Genomic DNA, 22,533 nt, shown 5'->3' on the forward strand with positions numbered 1-22,533 from the left:
AACATATTCCCGCAGAGCTCTTAAAATTAAACAATTCCGTTTATTTGTCTTCTCTTTATCCTTGCTACCAACATGCATCATTTTATATTAATCCACAATGACTTTTACCTGACATGTGAATTCCCTGACGTATTTCATTGCATCTCTAAGTGTTGGCCACATGCCAGGAACAGCACCATTCAAAGCTTTGTGTTCAAAGTAAATATATTAACAAAGTACATACATGTCACCATACAGAACCCAGTTTTATTTTCTTGCAGGCATTCACAGTTGAACAAAGAAATACAATAGAATCAATAAAATACTGTAAAGACCGACAGAATGAACTGCAAAAGACGACAACAGTGAAATGAGAAAAAATAATAAAAATAAACAAAGATCAATAGAATAATATAACAAAGGCAATAAACACAAAGGCTATGTCCATATTAACTTATTCTTTTGGCATAATATGTTGGTCTGAAACTAATCTGGAAAATTTACAAAGAAAATTAAGAACTGAAATGACAAATTTCAGAAAACACGATGTACATTTGACACACTTAGATAAGTCTACCTAGGCAGAGGAAGAAGAATAACAGACATGAAAAATTTGCACAACAATCAATAGAACTTCTAAGGATATATTTTCATCAGTGATAACAGGATTCAGCCTGCAATGTGAGCATATGTAATTTTAGTAAGAAGTCCACACCATTAAACTTAAATGAAAATAAATTAATCTGCAGCAGTTTAACACAATCTGATTACTTACAACCATGTGGCAAATATCAATCATCAAAACACAAACTCACAAATGACCCCATACACAACTACGAAGGGTGACTAATAAGTTTGTGACCTAAGATAGAAGGAGTCAATTTTAGAAAGCTTAGCACATTTATTTTTTAACTTAGTCCCCTCCTACATTTACACACTTGGTCCAGCGGTCGTGGGGCATACAGATCTTGGACCTCCAGAAAGTATCCACAGCACGGGTGATTGATAAGTTTGTGGCCTAAGGTAGAAGGCGATGAGTTATACAGCTCTCGTTACATGCACACGCAGTTCCACTCTTTGAGTGATTATGCAGAAAGTTTGAAGTTAATAACTCATCTCCTTCTACCTTAGGCCATGAACGTATCAATCACCCCTGAAGAGTTATTAACTGATGAGTTATTAACTTCAAACTTTCTGCATAATCACTCAACGAGATGAACTGCATGTGCAAGGACGTTTAGAGATGGAAATAGGGAGGAGCTGAGGGCAATACAGAGGGACCTGAAAGTCAGGATGAGGGAGACTAAGGAAGGTACAGGAGGAAGCTTGAGTGGAAACTCCAGCAGAACGACATGAGAGAGGTCTGGAGTGGGATAAGGACCATCACTGGGTTCCGGCAAACTAGCAACAGAGGAGCGGAAGGCAGTGTGGACAGGGCCAATGAACTTAACCTGTTCTTTAACAGATTTGACATTGTGACCCCTGCCCATCCCCCACATGAGTCATCTGTTGTCGGCCCCCAACCAACACATATTCCACTCTCCCCTCCTACCCCTCCTCACAGTCCCCAACCCTGCTCTCATGACTATACCCCTCCCCCACACGAAACCACCATGGTGGGCTTCACAGCTGAACAGGTGAGAAGACAGCTGAAACTCTCAACCCAAGCAGCAAGGCTGCAGGACCGGATGGTGTCAGTACCAGGGTGCTCAAAGCCTGTGCCCCTCAGCTATGTGGAGTACTTCACCATGTCTTCAACCTCAGCCTGAGGCTCTGGAGGGTTCCTGTATTGTGGAAGATGTCCTGCCTCGTCCCTGTGCCGAAGACGCCGTGCCCCAGCAGCCTCAATGACTACAGACCGGTGGCATTGACCTCCCACATCATGAAGACCCTGGAGAGACTTGTTCTGGAGCTGCTCTGGCCTCTGGTCAGGCCACACTTAGATCCCCTCCAGTTCGCCTACCAGCCCGGACTAGGAGTTGAGGATGCCATCGTCTACCTGCTGAACCGTGTCTACACCCACCTGGACAAGCCAGCGAGCACTGTGAGGGTCATGTTTTTTGACTTCTCCAGTGCGTTCAGCACCATCCGCCCTGCTCTGCTGGGGGAGAAGCTGACAGCGATGCAGGTGGATGCTTTCCTGGTGTCATGGATTCTTGATTACCTGACTGGCAGACCACAGTACATGTGCTTTCAACACTGTGTGTCCGACAGAGTGATCAGCAGCACTGGGGCTCCACAGGGGACTGTCTTGTCTCCCTTTCTCTTCACCATTTACACCTCGGACTTCAAGTACTGCACAGAGTCTTGTCATCTTCAGAAGTTTTCGGATGACTCTGCCATAGTTGGATGCATCAGCAAGGGAGATGAGGCTGAGTACAGGGCTACGGTAGGAAACTTTGTCACATGGTGTGAGCAGAATTATCTGCAGCTTAATGTGAAAAAGACTAAGGAGCTGGTGGTAGACCTGAGAAGAGCTAAGGCACCGGTGACCCCTGTTTCCATCAAGGGGGTCAGTGTGGACATGGTGGAGGATTATAAATAGCTGGGGATACCAATTGACAATAAACTGGACTGATCAAAGAATACTGAGGCTGTCTACAAGAAGGGTCAGAGCCATATCTATTTCCTGAGGAGACTGAGGTCCTTTAATATCTGCCAGACAATGCTGAGGATGTTCTATGAGTCTGTGGTGGCCAGTGCTATCATGTTTGCTGTTGTGTGTCGGGGCAGCAGGCTGAGGGTAGCAGACACCAACAGAATCAACAAACTCATTCGTAAGGCCAGTGATGTTGTGGGGATGGAACTGGACCCACTGACGGTGGTGTCTGAAAAGAGGATGCTGTCCAACTTGCATGCCATCTTGGACAATGTCTCCCATCCACTATATAATGTACTGGTTGGGCACAGGAGTACATTCCACCGAGATGCAACACAGAGCGTCATAGGAAGTCATTCCTGCCTGTGGCCATCAAACTTTACAACTCCTCCCTTGGAGGGTCAGACACCCTGAGCCGATAGGCTGGTCCTGGACTTATTTCCTGGCATAATTTACATATTACTATTTAATTATTTATGGTTTTATTACTATTTAATTATTTATGGTGCAACTGTAACAAAAATCAATTTCCCCGGGATCAATAAAGTATGACTATGACTATGACTATGTCACAAGAGCTGTATAACTCATCTCCTTCTACCTTAGGCCACGAACTTATCAATCACCCCTGCTGTGGACATTTTTTGGAGGTCCAAGATCTGTATGCTCTACAACCGCTGGACCAAGTGTGTAAATGTAGGAGGGAACTGTGTTGAAAAATAAATGTGCTAGGTTTTGTAAAATTGACTCCTCCTACCTTAGGCCATGAACTTATCAATCACTCCTCATATAAATACAAGACTGATCCCGTTTCAGAGTCAGAGTCCTGCAAATTGTAGTAAGACTACTCCATTAATTCAGAGAGGACAATCCATAATAGCTGTCTGGATATAATATTACAGGATAAATAAGCAAGAACAACTTACTTAATAGGTGTAGCCATTTCAAACACACATAACATACAGAAATCAATAAATGATAAACTGCAGAGATATGCTGAATTAAAAGGGGAAATTGAAGGACTATGGAACATGAACAGGGCATACATTGTCCCAACAGTAATATCTACAAGTGGTATCATTCCAAAGTCACTACGTGACAGTAATAAACAGCAATGCCTCCGTGGCAATATTTATGCAAATTGTCAGAAAGCCACATTACTAAACACCACGAGAATAGTTTGAAAGCCCCTACTAGTTGAGAAGTGAGTGCATCTGGCTTATGCCCATACTTAAGGTTTTACCAGCTGGAGCTGAGAAGAATAAAAATCCAATAAGTAATAATAATAATAACAATAAATAGCAAAAAATTAATACTGACAACATGAGTCGTTGTGTCCTTGAGAGTGAGTCACAGGTTGTGGTACCTAAATCTGAATTAGACTGACTATAGGTATCTGAAAAAAAGCTGCTCCAAACTGAGATAAATAATCCCCTAATTAATGGATCAGATCAAGGCTCTGTGTTCCTGCACATCCATGTGTGAATGTGTGGGTAATTAAACTACAAATGGGAGGAGATGGTTCCACAAGCCTTCCCATCATCAAAGACATCAGAACCCAGCCAGTGAGAACAAAATACCTCAACACAACTTTGCTCTTTAAAAAAGACTAACTTCCAGAGTTGATGAGGGAGTGACTGCCCTTGACATTAAGGCATGAAGGAGGGCTGACACAACTGAAATCAACTAGAATTAAGGGGAACTTTCTCCACAAGCTGGAGTCATATACAAGGAAAAAGGCATATGACAGCAATTGCTGAATGTCAATTACCTCCAGGACATTGATGGAAGAGTTCATCGGGGCAGCATCCTAATACCCAGTCATCTTGAACTGTTTTATTAGTGACCTTTATTCTATCATCAGATCAAGAGTGTAGCAACATTATAAATTTAGTTCCACTCATTACCCCACAGGCAGTGAAGGTAATGTGTGCAGAAATAACTGGAACACATGGATTGCTGGGTAGTAAATAATGTTCACAGGTAAGTGTCCAGTGATAACCATATTCCCTCACCATTTGGCAACATGACATTCATCAAATTTGCAACCTCCACCCCATCAATACTTTGAGGACAACATTAGGTCAGATCAGATGGTATCGTGGAAGTTTTACAGTGTGTTGTCATAGCCAGAGGTGGTAGTGGGGATAAGCTCCCACTGCCTATAAAGTGCTCCAAATGGTGTGCAACTCTAACAGCCTCTGACAACCACGTCCAGCTCTCGGCCTTCACTGTGTCTTAGCTACTAGGCCCGACGGAACTGCTTCTACTGACAAGAGCAGAGGCAAAGGCGGACCACTGGCACCTCAAAACCAGTTGCTTCAGGCAGGTGGGGCCTGTCAGCCTTGGATGACAGCTCGCCTAGGAGAAGGAAAACTCTGCTTTTAAAACTCAGCTGCCTTGCAGCCATACCCACTCATAGGAAAGGCTTCAGGAGTAAACCCCGAGGAAGAAATCTGGATCCAGGGTCCCTAACGCAATTTGATGTTGTTTACAACTTCATTCTGGTAAACTCTGCGTTGACACTGGTGCCAAGCTTGTCCTTCCCTTGGACTACATCAGTGATGTGGAGAGGGGGAACCCGCTGCATAGGCAACAGCCAGTTCTTCAAATCTTTCCCACCCAGGCTTGTGCCCTGGAGTGGACACAGACCACCAGAGGCGCAAACCCATGATCCTCTGGGATCGGCGACTACCTACTACTATTATAGTGTGAGACACATCTCCTGATTCTTCAAATGCTTTGACCCATCAAAATATACAGTTCATGGAGAGACACAACTCTCCGTGTATCTGGATGAATGCTATTCCAACAACAACCCAAGAATGGAAAACCTACAAAAAGTGATGGATACAGCCCAATCCACCACAGGGACCCTCTCCACCATTGAGCTCACCTACAAGGAACACTACCAAAAGAAAGCAGCATCCACCAACAAGCGTCTATATCCTCCAGGCCATGATCTGTTCTCATTGCTGACATACAGGAGAAGGCAAAGTCTCACACCCCCAGGTTCAGGATCAGTTAAACGCAAACACGAGGAAATCTGCAGATGCTGGAATTTCAAGCAACACACATAAAAGTTGCTGGTGAACACAGCAGTCCAGGCAGCATCTATAGGAAGAGGTACAGTCGACGTTTCGGGCCGAGACCCTTCGACAGGACTAACTGAAAAAAGAGCTAGTAAGAGATTTGAAAGTGGGAGGGGGAGGGGGAGATCCAAAATGATAGGAGAAGACAGGAGGGGGAGGGATGGAGCCAAGAGCTGGACAATTGATTGGCAAAAGGGATATGAGAGGATCATGGGACGGGAGGCCTAGGGAGAAAGAAAGCCGGAGGGGGGAATCCCAGAGGATGGGCAATAACAGATGGGGGACGAGGGGGAGGTGGGGCATTAACAGAAGTCAATGCCATCAGGTTGGAGGCTACCCAGATGGAATATAAGGTGTTGTTCCTCCAACTTGAGTGTGGCTTCATCTTTACAGTAGAGGAGGTCATGGACAGACATATCAGAATGGGAATGGGATGTGGAATTAAAATGTGTGGCCACTGGGAGATCCTGATTTCCCTGGCAGACAGAGCGTAGGTGTTCAGCGAAATGATCTCCCAGCCTGCATCGGGCTTCGCCAATATATAGAAGGCTGCATTGGGAGAACCGGACGCAGTATATCACCCCAGCTGACTCACTTTTTTATATGCTCTGTTTGTCTTCTTTTGCACATTAGTTGTTTGTCAGTCTTTATGTGCAGTTTTTTCATTGATTCTATTTTATTTCTCTGTTCTTCTGTGAATGCCTGTAAGAAATGAATTTCTAGGTACCTTTTGGTGATATACATACTTTAAAAATAAATTTACTTTGAACTTTGAACATCCATTAATATCGAAGATAAAGCAGCCCTGCTAATAATGTACCCAATCCACTATCACAACCATCAATTCCATCCAGCACCAGAACAATTTGCTGAAGAGCATGCCATCTGTTAAACACATTGCCACAGTGGCCCCCATCTTCTTTGGACTGAGGATGGGTGGTGTGATCACTGAGGAAAGAGCTTGTTGTAGTGAGCATCAGGTAGAAAAATAGAAGAGTGAGATTCTTTTGGAGCTTTGGTCAGGTTTGAGTAATGGAGAGTGTAGATCAGGGAGGCAAGTCAGTCAAGGAAAGAAACAAGGTGATAATCAAAGCGAAATCTCTGATGTGGAAACAATCAGGAGCAGGGTCAGAGAGTAAGGTGTTAAGGAGAATATTGGGGAGGGATGAGAATGTTAACAGAAAGGGTGTTAGGGTTCTAGGAAACGTGATAGAAGTGACACAAAAGATAGAATGGTCTTTATGATAGTGGCCCAGGTATAGATGAACCCCTTTAAGGAATGGCAAAGCAAGACCTGGGACGGCCTAGTAGAGTGACGAATGAAGAAAACTTTGCACTGGAAAGAATACAGTCAACACAGCTTTACTAAGCGGAAGTTTACCGAGCATAGATGGTGGTAGCAAAGCTGTGGAAACAATAGAATTGTCAGCTTTGAAGGTGATGAAGGTATAGATGAGGATCTTGGCAGCAACTGGGCTAAAACCAGGTGATGAATTCATAGAACATGACTTGATTTTCCTCCAGTATGCCTTGTCAGACTCTCTCCCTCAACACTACGTTAAATTATATTCACTGCTGATGTTATAGAAGCAATACAGGCCTTGGGATGGTGGGTGAATGGAAGTTAATGAAGTCATAGAGTAATGCAGCATGGATGCAGACCTTTTGACCCAACTCGTTCTTGATGACCATGGTTCCCAGCACGTTATTCTACTCATCCTGTTATTCTACCTGCCCCAACAACTCCCTCTGGCAGCTCGTTCCATGGATTCACCACCCCCTACCTGATGAAGTTGCACCTCAGGTCCTTTTTAAAACCTTCACCTCTCACTTTTAACCTTCTCCCTCTAGTTTTTTTTGTTCCCGTTCCCGGGGATTAAGTCTACGTGCTTTCACCCTACCTGTACCCCTCATAATGTTGTACAACTCTATAAAGTGACCCCTCATTCTCCTACATTTCCAGGAATAAATCGAGCCTGCATAATCTCTCCCCATAACTCAGGTTCTCAAGGCCTGAGAGCACCCTTGTAAATATTTTCTACACTCTTTCCAATTTAATGATGTTGTTCCGATAACAAGGCAATCAAACTAACAGCATGACGCCATTGCCGTGCCAGTGACAGGGATTCAATTACGCCACTGTCTGTAAGGAGTTTGTATGTTCTCACCATGACGGCATGGGTTTCCTCTGGGTAATCCGGTTTTCCTCCTCATTCCAAAGACGTACAGGTTAGCAAGCTAATTGGTCACATGGGGGCAATTGGCACCATGGGCTTATTGGACCAAATAGGGCTGTTACCAGAATAGATCCCTAAGTAAAGTAACATAAAAACTGTACACAATGCTCTGTGTGGTTCCATCAACATCATGTACAACTGCAACTTAGTGTGCCAATCTCTGTACTCAATGCCCTAAATAATGAAGATTATCATGCAAAACACTTTCTTCACCAGCCTGCTACCTGTGACATAGTTTTCAGCAAACTATATACTTGTACTATTAAGGACCTTGTTCCCACGCAGGTCTCCTGGATCCAATCATTCACTATATAAATGTTATCCTGGTTTGACTTTCCAAATGCAACACTTAACACTTATCTGAATCGAAAGCCATTTGTCAATCTTCAACACACTGCAATTTTTGATAACCTTCTTCCCAAACTACGATACTTATTTTATTATCATCTGAAAACTTATTAACTGTGCCTTGTATATTCACATCCAAATCTTTTACATAAAACAATAAACATGGTAAATGTCACAGCACCAACCACTGTAGTACACCACTAGTCACAGGTTTCCAGTCTGAGAAACAATCTTCTACCATCCCCTCCTGCTTCTACTGTGCTGGGGAGAAAAGGGGCAGGATTTTCAATCAAGATTTGAGCAGATAATTTTTCCTCTTAGTGTCACATTTGTTTAATCATCCTGCAGTCACATTCATTGATTCTACTCTGATGGTAGGGATGGATTTTCCGTTTGTTTTTTTTTCCGAGTGGTCCATTGCTATATTTCTGAAGTGTTGCTGAGTATTGCTAATCTATATGATTTACTTGTTGCTTTACTTTCTCAGAATTTAGATATTTTGCAGTCAAGTATATGATCTCAGTGGAAAGTTTCTTGCAGAGGTTTTCCCGTTCTAGCACTGTAACTTTCGTAGAAGTTTAGGGAATGTATTTTCATGTAGTTATCTAAATGTTGACTAAAGTTACAGGAATGAAGAAGTTCAGTAATAATTCCCAGTGCTGACCTGACATTTCTCTAAAACCTACACAAAGTTGACTTTGTTCAGTTTAGCAGCTCTGCACACCAGAGATCCAGACTTTTATGTCTTAATTGTTTTGTTGTGTTATTGGAAAACACCAGGACAGGTTGTGCTTTTTTTTTTGAAGCTCCCTCGATGCACTTATTAATCGACCAGGAACACATGACAATTTTGATTGTAAGCTACTTTTGGTTTCTTAGTTTCTATTTAGTTGATTGAAGTTTCTCATTAAAATAAATTTCCTGGCTTTCACATACCTTTACATCTTCGTATACAGCCAGTTATCAAATAGCTTTCCTGACCTAGGATTTTATGGTATAGCACCAGTTTTAACTCACATTTCTGTTTCACAAATGTTCAACCAAAGTGCTTTATTGTGCAGCATTTTCCCACTCTGAATCAGTTTAATTTAGCTCCCGGGTGCCCCTGAGATATTAAGCTGTGTGATATCCTTTGCTTTCCAATCTATCTTTTCAAACAGCATGATGTCCTTGAATTTTATATCAATTTCTTTCCTCTGAAGTCACGTTTCTAATACTCCCACTGCATCATAATTCTCCAGCTGAGATTTCTGGCATCTTATTTCTGATGCTAAAGTATACGCTCTTCTTTGTAGATTTATTTATCCTGTCAAGTTCTTGTTTCTCCAGTTATTATAGCAGTATCTACCTGCTGATTTCTGCTCATCTGAGATATGCCCTATCAAGGGAATCATTTTCTTCTTCTACTCCACCAATTCCCATCAATAATTATCCTCGCAACACTCTTGTCATTCCCATCTCACAGCTGCCTTTCCCTACACTTGACTTTGAATATAAAAGAAAACATTCTCTGTTATTCTGGAAGTCAGTATCATTGTTATGGGTTCTGAAAGAGGTAGCGTTAGAGATTCTGGTGGCATTAGAAATGATCTTTCAAAAACTGTTGGACTCTGGCATGGTGCCAGAGGACTGGAAAATTGGAAATGATACTCCATTCTTTAAGAAAGGAGGAAGGCAGCAGAATGGAAATTATAGACCAATTAGTCTGACCTCAGTGGTTGGGAAGATGTTACAGTCAATTGTTAAGGATGAAGTGATGGAGTACTTGGTGACACAGGACAAGATAGTACAAATTCAGCATGGTTTCCTTCAGGGAAAATCCTGCCTGATGAACCTGTTGGAATTCTTTGAGGAGATTATGAGTAGAAGAGATAAAGGGGATGCTGTAGATGTTGTATATTTGGACTTTCAGAAGGCCTTTGACAAGGTTCCACACATGAGGCTGCTTACTAAGTTAAGAGCCTGTGATATTACAGGAAAGTTACTAGCCTGGTTAGAGCATTAGCTGATTGGTCGGAGGCAGCGAGTGGGAATAAAAGGATCCTTTTCCTGGTTGCCTGCCAGTGACTAGTGGTGTTCCACAGTAGTCAATTTTAGGACTGCTTCTTTTTGTGCTGTATATCAATGATTTAGATGATGGAATAAATGGTTTTGTTGCCAAGTTTGCAGATGATACAAAGATTGGTATAGGGGCAGGTAGTGTTGAGGGAACAGGTAGGATGCAGAAGGTCTTAGACAGATTCGGAATGAGCAAGAAAATGGCAAATGAAATGTGATGTTGGAACATGCATGGTAGTAGAAATAAATGTATGGACTACTTTCTAAATGGGGAGAAAATGTAGGAATCTGTGATGCAGAGGGATTTGAGAGTCCTTGTGCAGAACACCATGAAGGTTAACTTGCAGGTTGAGTCGGTGGTAAGGAAGGCAAATGCCATGTTAGCATTCATTTCAAGAGGTCTACAATACAAGAGCAAGGATGTGATGCTGAGGCTTTATAAGGCACTGGTGAGGCCTCACTTTGAGTATTGTGAACAGTTTTGGGCTCCTCATCTTAGAAAAGATGTACTGGCATTAGAGAGGGTCCAGAGGAGGTTCACAAGGATGATTCCAGGAATGAAAGGGTTATCATACGAGGAACATTTGATGGCTCTGGGACTACAGTCGCTGGAGTTCAGAAGGATGACAGGAGATCTCATTGAAACCTTTCGAACGTTGAAAGACCTAGACAGAGTAGATGTGGAAAGGATGTTTCGCATGGTAGGAAAGTCTGGGACAAGAGGGAAGAGCCTCAGGATAGAGGGGTGACCTTTCAAAACAGAGATGTGGAGAAATTTCTTTAGCCAAAGGGTGGTGAATTTGTGGCATTTGTTGCCACATACAGCTGTGGAGGCCAGGTCGTTGGGTGTATTTAAGGCAGAGATTGATAGGTTCTTGATTGGACATGGCATCAAAGGTTACAGGGAGAAGGCCAGGAACTGGGGTTGAGGAGGAGATAGAAAAAAGGATCAGCCATGATTGAATGGTGGAGCAGACTCAACGGGCCAGATGGCCTAATTCTGTTCCTATATCTTATGGTCTTATTGCATACTGTTACGAGAATACACATAAAATTAAGATGTTTGCTGGCCTGGGCTAGCATCAGTGGCATCAGCAGTTGGTCTGCCACCTGCCCTCAGGGGAAGGAGAGATAAGGAACAATGGAGCAGCGTCTGGAGATGTGTAATGAAGGGACGGGAGAGAGAGCTGTCTGGAGCGGCTCCCCCTTTGAACCCTGAACTGTTTGAAGTGATGGACGGGCGATGCCCCAGCAGGGGGATAAAAAGGGACAGGTTCGCTAAGACAGCACACACGCCACCCGAGGTAACGAGACCCTGGAAGCGGTGCGCCTCTCACGAGTGGGTGAGAAGCATCAGACAACGACAAGGGTGGAAAGGTACGATCAGCGGGAACCCGGTGTGTGTCCGCCCTTGCCTGGGTGCCGGGTTCACTGCAGAGGATCGACCGCATCTGGAGGAGGGGTCACAGTCGGTGACCTCAGGTGACATCACCAAGGACCCGCCCAAAAGCTGTTTGTGAGCCATCTCGCTGGTCTGTGAGCCATCTTGCTGGTCTGTGAGTGAAGCCGTTCTGAATGATCAGTTGTTCCTGTTCTCTCTGTCTCTCTTCCCCCACCTTGTCCATCGCCATGGCAACGATTACTGCGAACTGAACTACTAACTGGACTGAACTTTGAGTCATTTTGAAATTGGTCATTTACCCCTAGACAACGATAGAGCTTGATTGATGCTGTTATCTTAATTCTGTGCACATGTGTGGTTATCATTGTTGAATTGTTGCATTTATTATCCTTTCGATTACTGTGTTGCTTGTTTCTTTAATAAAACTTTCTTAGTTCTAGTACTCCAGACTCCAACTGAGTGATCCATTTCTGCTGGTTTGGCAACCCAGTTACGGGGTACGTAACAATACTAAATATCTAATGTTGATTTGCATCTTTGCTTTCATTCTTTTCAACAAAATCTCTCCCTTTCCAAGAAATGGAATTACATTAGAGGACATTACTCCCCAGTCCAAATATCAGAGTATTGATAAAACCTTTAAAAACCAATAGTGCCATAGTTCACAAAGGGAAGCCAACTTACCTGTGTCAGTTCTTTCAATGAGTTAAAATGAAACTGGCAAAATCCTGAAAAATATTTAGCGGGCAAGACAGTGTCTGTAAAGAGTAAAGCACTGATACTCCTCTCTCCAATGACCTGTCATCAGCTTTTTCTTTGGGCTGGACAATGTAAAGATTCAGTGTTGAGCAGATATATTTAGAAGAGAAAACAAATGAAAATCTGCAGATGCTGGAAATCCAAGGAACACGCACAAAATGCCGGAGGAACCCAGCAGACCAGGCAGCATCTATGGAACAGTCTGCTGAAGACTCTCGGCCCAAAACATCGACTGTACTTTTTTTCCATAGATGCTGCCTGGCCTGCTGAGTTCCTACAGCATTTTGTGCATGATATTTAGAAGCGATTTGATTCCTATCAGAATGGAAACAAGGAAGAACCGATAGTGTGTCCATGATTTAATGTCAAATTTTACTTAATTACTGCCTTAGACTGTGGATTCCAGTGTTGATAGGAGCTGAACTAGATATACAGCAAAGAGTGTTGCCATATGTACACAATACACCATTCCTGTATGCATTCCCTAGCCAAAAGATACCCCCAGGCACCTGTCAATTCTGCTGTACTATTTGCAGTGTGTGGAACGAGGTATTGAATTTCCTATCTTAATATTCCCAAATCCCTTTGAATTTGCATTTGACTTTCACTATTGTTTCTCCCATAGTCAATGGCAGTGACAGTGAAACAAATTGTTGAGTTATTCCCACCATCTCCACTAACCACGCCAAACCTCATGCCCAGGTCCTGACTCCCTATTATCCTACATAACAATGAGATTCACCAAGTCGGAGGTTTGTGTACAGCAGCTGAAGATGTCATAGATGTTATCGGGAAAGTGAATGTTACTTTGCTGTATTTTCACTGCTGCTTTTTTGTTGGCAGCAGTTGGGTGAAAACCTCAATTTTACAGAACTCCTGGCTATTCCAGAAAGTTTTCAAATCCTGTTCTCATGTGTTACTGAAATGTCTGTGAAAATTTCACTCTACGCTGAACAAAGTTCAAAGACTTTAAAATGAAAACAAGAATGACTGACGCTTTCCGAATGAGTATAGTGTCAAAGAGCCATAATCAATCTGAAATCAACGTGCTTCAAGTCGAAGACGCTCCAGTAGTTGGAGTCATACCTTAAGAAAGAGTTGTTGGATGGGAATCAAATCTGCGCCCCCCCCCCCCCACATTGCTTCAGGAATTCAAGGAATTCATCAGAGCAGGTGACAGAAGTTTCTGTAGGGGAAAACTATTCATCTATGATCATAATGCTATTAGTTTCTAGGAAGTTATGGAAAAGGATATGTCTGGTCCTTGAGTTGAGATTCTAAATAGGAGAAAGGTCAATTTTGATGGTATCAGAAAGGATCTGGCAAGTGCGGATTGGGATAGGTTGTTCTCTAGCAAAGGCGTAGTTGGTAAATGGGAAGCCTTCAAAAATGAAATTTTAAGAATACTTAAGACCATAAGACCAAAAGTGATAGGAACAGAATTAGGCCATTCAACCCATCAAGTCTTCTCCACCATTTCATTATGGCTGATTCATTTTCCGTCACAACCCCATTGTCCTGCCTTCTTGCCATAACCTTTCACACCCTGACCTATCAACCTCCGCCTTAAATGTACCCAACGACTTGGCTTCTACACCCAACCGCAGCAATGAATTCCACAGATCAATCATCCTCTGGCTAAAAAAATCCCTCCTCATCTCTGCTCTAAATGGATATCCCTCCATTCTAAGGCTGTGCCCTCTGGTGCTAGACCATTCCACTACAGGAAACATCCTTTCTACATCCACTCTGTCTAGGCCTTTCAACATTTGATATTGTTCAATGAGATCGGCCCCCCCCCCATTCTTCTAAATTCCAGTGAGTACAGGCCCAGAGCTATCAAATGCTCCTCATTCTCGTGAACTGCCTTTGAATATTTTCCAATGTCAGTACATCCTTTCTTAGATTAAGGGCCCAAAACTGCTCCCAATCCTCCAAGTGATGCCTCACCAGTGCTTTATAAAGCTTTAGCATTACATCCTTGTTTTTATCTTCTCGTCCTCTCAAAATGAATGCTTACATTCAATTTGCCTTCCTCACCACTGAATCAACCTGCAAATTAACCTTTAGGGAATCCTGCATGAGGACTCCTGATTTTGTTCCTTCTATCCAAGTGCATTACCATACACTTCCTGACACTGTATCACCTGCTACTTCTTTGCCTATTCTCCTAATCCGTCTACATTTTTCAGCAGCCTCTACTTCCTCAACTCAACCTGTCCGTCTAACTGTCTCTGTATCGTCTGCAAACCTGGCTACAGAGCCATCAATTCCCTTTCTTCTGCCTCCCTCCCTTCTTGAAGAGTGGAGTGACATTTGCAATTTTCTTGTCCTCCAGAACTATTCCAGAACCCATTGATTTTTGAAAGATCATTACTAATGCCTCCACAATCTCTTCAGTGATCTCCTTCAGAACTCTGTGTTGTAGTCCACCTAGTCCAGGTGACTTATCTACCTCCAGTCCTTTCAGCTTCCTAAACACAGTCTCCTAGTAATAGCAATTGCACTCAATTCTGATCCCTGACACTCAAACTTCCGACATAGTGCTAGTTTCTTCCATAGTGAAGAGTGACGCAATATATTTATTCAAGTAGTCCGCCATTTTCTTGTTCCCCATTATGGCCTCTCCAGCATCATTTTCCAGTGATCTTGTATTTATTCTTGCCTCTCTTTTACTCTTTATAAATACATGTCTTTAGCTTCTCCCTCTCAAATTGCAGGGTGAAATCTATCATGTTATGATCACTGCTTTCTAAGCGCACCTTTACCTTATGCTGCCTAATCAAAACCAGTTCATCACACAACATCAAATCTAAAATAGTCTTTCTTAGTGGATTCAACCACAAGCCATTTGATAGGCATTCTACCAATTCTCTCTCTTGGAATCCAGCACCAACCTTATTTTCCCAATCTACTTGCATGTTGAAATCCTCCATTGTTGTCATGTTTTATAATTTCAAAACAGCAAAACTAATACAAAAGAAGGCTTGACACGGGAGTCCAAAATGTCAATCGAACTTCATGTTTACTTAAAAAAAATGTTTACCATGTATCACGTGGTAGTGTGATGATGTATGCAATTCACGTACTTATACATACAACCCGTAATGAATTACTTAATCAACCAAGAATGCTTAATCAACCAACATTACCAAATATTATTTAAATATTGAATACACAACAATGACTATCATAATATTGCCCTTTCGACATGCGTTTTCTCTCTCACATTGTAATTTGTAGTCCACATCTTGGCTACTGTTCAGAGCCTGTATATAACTCCTATCGCGGTCTTTTTTCCCTTGCAGTTTTTTAACTCTACTCACCAGTATTCTACATCTTCCAATCCAATGTCACCTCTTTCTAAGGAGAATTTGATTTCACCCCCTCTTGCCTACCTGCCTGTCCTTTCAATACAATGTCTATCCTTGGATGTTAAGCTCTCAAGTATGATCTTCTTTCAGCCCAGACTCAGTGATACCCACAACATCATATCAACCAATCTCTTAAACTCGCTACAAGATCATCTATCTTATTCTGTATTCTGTGTGCATTCAAATATAACACCTTCAGTTCTGTATTCATCATCCTTTTTGATTTTGTCCCCATGTTACATTGCAACTCATCCCATTGACTGCAATTTTGCCCTATCATCAGCCTCTGCTTCTTGACAGTCTCACTGCACACTGCATCTGCTTGTGTATAAATTGCCCCATTCTTAGCCCTATCAGTCTGGTTCCCATCACCCCGCCAAATTAGCTTAAACCCTCCAGCACAGAGTACTGATAATGTTGAAGGGGCCTAATTTAGAGTGTTGTGCACAAACCTGAAGCACAATACAGGCCCTTCGGCCCACAAAGCGGTGCCGAACATGTCCCTACCTTAGAACTACCTGGGCTTACCCATAGCCCTCTATTTTTCTAAGCTCCATGTACCAATCCAGGAGTCTCTTAAAAGACTCTATCATTTCTGCCTATCTACAGGAAAGATGTATACAAGGCTGAAAGAGTGCAGAGAAAATCTACAAGGACATTGCCAGGACTAGAGGACCTGAGTTACTGTACAGAGAAAGGTTGAATGGGTTCGGACTTTATTCCCTAGAACATAGAAGATTGAGGGGAGATTTGATAGAGGTGTACAAAATTATGAGGTATATAGATAGGGGAAGTGCATGCATACTTTTCCCCTGAGGTTGCATGAGACTACAACTAGAGGTGATGCATTGAGAGTGAAAGGCGAAATGTTTAAGGGAAACATAAGAGGGATCATCATCACTCAGAGCTTGGTAAGAGTATGGAATGGGCTGCCGATGAAAGTGGTGGGTGTAGGGTCGATTCAGCATTTAAGAGAAATTTGGGAAGGTACATGCATGAGAGGGGTATGGAGGACTACAGTCCAGGTTCAGGCTGATAGGACTAGGTAGATTAATGGCTCAGCACAGACAAGATGGGTCAAAGGGCCTGTTTCTGTGCTGTAATGTTCTATGACTCTATGACCCTCTTTCCACCATTTTTAAGAAGATGTCCAGTGATCATTGCATAATGTTCAACTCTTCAGCAAATGAACAATTTGTGCCTGCATGCAACAAAGCCCAGCTATCATTCAGACTGATAAATAGCCCAAAGGCTGATACAATTATGTGCCAGAAAAGTGCCAAGCAGCTATCATCTTCTGCAAGAGAAAAATCAAACTACCCACTCTTGATATTGAAAGGCCATATCATTGTGGACTACACTGCTATCAACATCACCGGAATCATTTTTAACCAGAAAGTGAACTGACCAGCTACATAAATATTGTGGCTACAAGAGCATATCAGAGGCTGGATATCCTGCAATGTAACTCACTTCCTGATACCCCCAAACTTCTCCACCAATTACATAACCCAGGAGAGTGATGGACTATTCTCCACTTACCCAAAGTGTGTGCATATCCAACAAGACTGACTCTAATTAGAACAACGTAGCCAACTCGATTGCTTCTCTGCCAAATGCACTAAATAATCCATTGTTTCCCATCGCCAGTGTAATCATCAAAATACATAGTAGTTTCTCAGCCAGTTATTCTGACAGATTTCTCCAAAACCTTCACAGCCTAGAAGTAAAAAGCTACAGGCATATGGGCACACAATCACCTGAGTTTCCCCTACAAGTCACAAATGGCCATGTCTTAAATATTCATCACTGTTTCTTCATTATAGCTGGTCTAAACTTGGAAGCCCCTTGAAGTGCTTTCATCATAATGACACAGCATGTTCGAGAAGACATTTGTCGCACATTCTGGCTTTTATCTCTTATGGCTAGGAGGGCACTTTTGTTTAAATGGAAGGATGCTGTTCCACCTAATCACGCTCAGTAGTTACGGGATGTTATGGCATGCCTAAATTTAGAAAAGATTCGTCGTTCAATTTCTGAATCTAACCAAGATTTTCAAAATTTTTGGGGGCCATTTTAAAATTATTTTCATAACTTTTCAACTTTTCATTAAAGTACAGAAGTTGGTTAATAGCATATTTTATTATCTGATAAAGATTTTTTTCTTTTTTTTCCCCTAACAGCTTCAACTTTGGTAGTGGGTGTAGATCTTTTTTTTTATATAAAATTGTTTATATTCTAATATACAAATTAATCTAATCTATATGAATATAGAGTAAGGAGTTCATTAATGTGATTCAATATACTGTATCTGGTATTATTATATTTTTTCTTTTGTTTTATAATAATATCTCTTGGACTCTGTATTCTTCTATATAGAAATCAATAAAAATATTGAAAAAGAAGACATTTGTCTATGAAGGTTCTCAGTCATCCAGGTCATTGTATATCACGCAGTAGCAAATCAACTGGACTCATTGTGTTGTCCAAAAGACATTTCACCACTCAGCTGCAAGGCTTCTTCAGTTCTGATCCAGTTTTCCAGCTTATAAACTCCGAGAGTTGTTTAAAGGTATAGCAATCACCTGAGGCTTGTTAAAAGTTGTAGAGGTAATGAGAGAGTCATTTGTCTTTTCTTTGCATGAATGGAATGTGAACTATTGTGGAGGTGCTAGAGTAGAGATGTTAGGACTGCATGGTGAGTAGCTGATAGGTGTGTTTGTAGGTTTGAAGAACACAGGGATTTGGTGTTTGTTAAAAATATTTCTGAGTTTCTCTGACTGTGCCGTGCTTTTCAAAGAAAATGGACATCTAGATATTGAAGTCTACAGGAAACCAACCCACACAGATCAGTACCTATGGTTTGACTCTCAACACCAATTAGAACATAAATTGGGAATTATCAGAACACTATATCACCGCACCAAGAATGTGCCCACCAGCATTACAACGAAAGACGGGGAGCACAAGTATTTGAGAGAAGACTTGAAAGCTTGCGGATAAATTGACTAGGCCTTTATCAAGACAGCAACAAAAACCAGCAGGGAATTCAGCCCAACAGACAGAGGGAAGGAGATAAGCATACAGAAAAACATAGCCATCCAAATATGTAGCTGGAGTTTCAGAGAAACTCAGGAGGATTTTCAACAATCACCAAATCCTTGTGTTTTTCAAACCTACAAACACACTCAGACAGAAGCTCGTCCATCCCAAGGATCCTACACCCAAACATAAACAGAGCAATATTGTATATGCTATCTTGTTCAATGAGAACTGCACAGATCTATTTATCAGTGAAACGAAAGAAGCATTTCACAAATGGATGGCCCAACATAGGAGGGCTAACCCCTCAGGTCCAGACCCAGCTGTATATTGACACCGACAGAAAAAGAGACACTCCTTTGATGATAACAACGTGCACATTTCGGACAAAGAGGACAGGAGTTTTGAAAGAGGGGTTAAAGAAGCCATCTTTGTCAAACTGAAAACCCATCCATGAACAGACGGGGTGGGGTACAACACCACCTATTGGCTACTTACAATGCAGTCCCTAACATCTCCACCCCAGCATCTCCACAACAGTTCCCACCTCCATTCATGCAAAGATAAGACTAATCAGAATCAGGTTTATTATCACCAGCATGTGATGTGAATTTTGTTAACTTAGCAGCAGCTGTTCAATGCAATACATAATGTAGAAGAGAGAAAATAAAAATAAAAATAATAATAAATAATAAGTAAATTACAGTATACATATATTGAATAGATTTTTTAAAAAAACAAGCGGAAAACAGAAATATATATTTTAAAAAGTGAGGTAGTGTTCAAGGGTTCAATGTCCATTTAGGAATTGGATGGCAGAGGGGAAGAAGCTGTTCTTGAATCGCTGAGCATGTGCCTTCAGGTTTCTATACCTCCTATCTGATGGTAACAGTGAGAAAAGAGCATGCCCTGGGTGCTGGAGGTCCTTAATAATGGACAATGCCTTTCTAAGACACCGCTCCCTGAAAATGTTCTGGGTACTTTGTAGGCTAGTACCCAAGATGGAGCCGACTAAATTTACAAACATCTGCAGTTTCTTCCGGTCCTATGCAGTCGCCCCACCCCAATACCAGACGGGGATGCAGCCTATCCGAATGCTCTCCACGGTACATCTATAGAAGTTTTTGAGTGTATTTGTTGACATGCCAAATCTCTTCAAACTCCTAATGAAGTATAGCCACTGTCTTGCCTTCTTTATAACCACATTGATATGTTTGGACCAGGTTAGATCCTTAGAGATCTTGACACTTAGGAACTTAAAACTGCTCCCTCTCTCTACTTCTGATCCCTCTATGAGGATTGGTATGTGTCCCTTCATCTTACCCTTCCTGAAGTCCACAATCAGCTGTTACATCTTACTGACGTTGAGTACCAGGTTGTTGCTGCAGCACCACTCCACTAGTTGGCATATCTCACTCCTGTACGCCCTCTCGTCACCACCTGAGATTCTACCAACAATGGTTGTACCAACAAATTTATAGATGGTATTTGAGCTATGCCTAGCCACACAGTCATCATAGAGAGTAGAGCAGTGGGCTAAACACACACCCCTGAGGTGCGCCAGTGTTGATCGTCAGTGAAGAGGATATGTTATCACCAATCCGCACAGACTGTGGTATTTCGGTTAGGAAGTCGAGGATCCAACTGCAGAGGGAGGTACAGAGGCCCAGGTTCTGCAACTTCGCAATCAGGATTGTGGGAATGGTGGTATTAAATGGTCCTCTCATAACCTCTATGACTCTTAACAACCCTCAGCTGATTGCTATAACTTCAAGCAACTCACAAAGTTTGTAAGCCAGAAAACTACCCACCATGGATCAGAACTGAAGAAGCCTCTCGGATGAGCGATGAAATGTCTTCCAGACAATACAGCAAGTCCAGTTGCCTTGATTCACTGTTGCTTGATACGTTCAAAAAGTCTAACCTTGCCAATAATGATCAGAACCAAAAATTGAAGCAGGTTGTTGCATTGAAACATCTAAGCTTCTGCGATAGATTGACAGGCTAGCAGCTGAGAAATTGATATGCCTCACCTGAGAGTTTCTATCAAAGGGACATAATGTTCAAAAAAGGTCTGAGATGAGGAGAACATTTTATTTTACATACCTAAGTGTCAATATTTTGCATTCTCTACCTTAAAGCGCTGTGGCTACCCTGCCACTGAACCTGTGCAAGAAATTTAAGGATCTTTTGATATATGGGTCATTAAGAGTTATTATGATTGTATACAAAGATATTAGTAGAGGATAAATACACTTTATATTTTATTGTCGCCAAACAATTGACACTAGAACGTACAATCATCACAGCGATATTTGATTCTGCGCTTCCCGCTCGCTGGATTACAAATCGACAGTAAATATTAAAAATTTAAATTATAGATCATAAATAGAAAATAGAAAAATGGAAAATAAGGTAGTGCAAAAAAAACTGAGAGGCAGGTCCGGATATTTGGAGGGTAGAGCCAGATCCGGGTCAGGATCCGTTCAGCAGTCTTATCACAGTTGCAAAGAAGCTGTTCCCAAATCTGGCCATATGAGTCTTCAAGCTCCTGAGCCTTCTCCCGGAGGAAAGAGGGACGAAAAGTGTGTTGGCTGGCTGGGTCGTGTCCTTGATTATCCTGACAGCACTGCTCCGACAGCATGCGGTGTAAAGTGAGTCCAAGGATGGAAGATTGGTTTGTGTGATGTGCTGCGCCATGTTCACAATCTTCTGCAGCTTCTTCCAGTCTTGGACAGGACAACTTCCATACCAGGTTGTGATGCACCCTGGAAGAATGCTTTCTACGGTGCATCTATAAAAATTAGTGAGGGTTTTAGGGGACAGGCCAAATTTCTTTAGTTTTCTCAGGAATTAAAGGCGCTGGTGGGCCTTCTTGGCAGTGGACTCTACTTGGTTGGACCAAGTCAGGTCATTTCTGATATTGACCCCAAGGAACATAAAGCTTTTGACCTGTTCCACTTGTGCACCATCGATGTAAATTGGGTCATGCAGTCCGCTACTCCTTCTGAAGTCAACAACCAATTCCTTCATCTTGCTGATGTTGAGGGATAGGTTATTGTCTTCGCACCATGCCACCAGGTTCTTAATTTCCTCTCTGTACTCAAACTCATCATTACCCGAGATACGGCCTACAATTGTTGTGTCATAAGCAAACTTATATATTGAGTTCGATGGAAACTTGGCTACACAATCATGGGTGTACAGTGAGTACAGCAGGGGGCTGAGTACACAGCCTTGTGGGGCACTGGTGTTCAGAGTGATTGTAGAGGAGAGCTTGTCCCCTATTTTTACAGCCTGGGTCCTGTCTGTGAGGAAGTTGAAGATCCAGCTGCAGATCTGAGTGCTAAGGCCCAGGTTCCGGGGCTTAGGAATCAGATTATTTGGAATGATGGTATTAAAGGCCGAGCTGTAGTCAATGAAAAGGAGCCTTACGTATGCGTCTTTATTCTCCAGGTGTTCTAAGGAGGAATGTAGGGCCAGAGAGATGGCATCTGCTATTGACCTGTTGCTCCGGTAGGTGAATTGCAAAGCGTCGAGGTTGACCGGTAGGCTGTGGTTGATGTGTGCCATAACCAATCACTCGAAGCACTTCATAGTAATTGATATCAGATCCACAGGTCGATAGTCATTCAGGCATGCC

The sequence above is a fragment of the Mobula hypostoma genome, chromosome 3 (genome assembly GCF_963921235.1).
Source record: "Mobula hypostoma chromosome 3, sMobHyp1.1, whole genome shotgun sequence".
NCBI lineage: Eukaryota > Metazoa > Chordata > Chondrichthyes > Myliobatiformes > Myliobatidae > Mobula > Mobula hypostoma.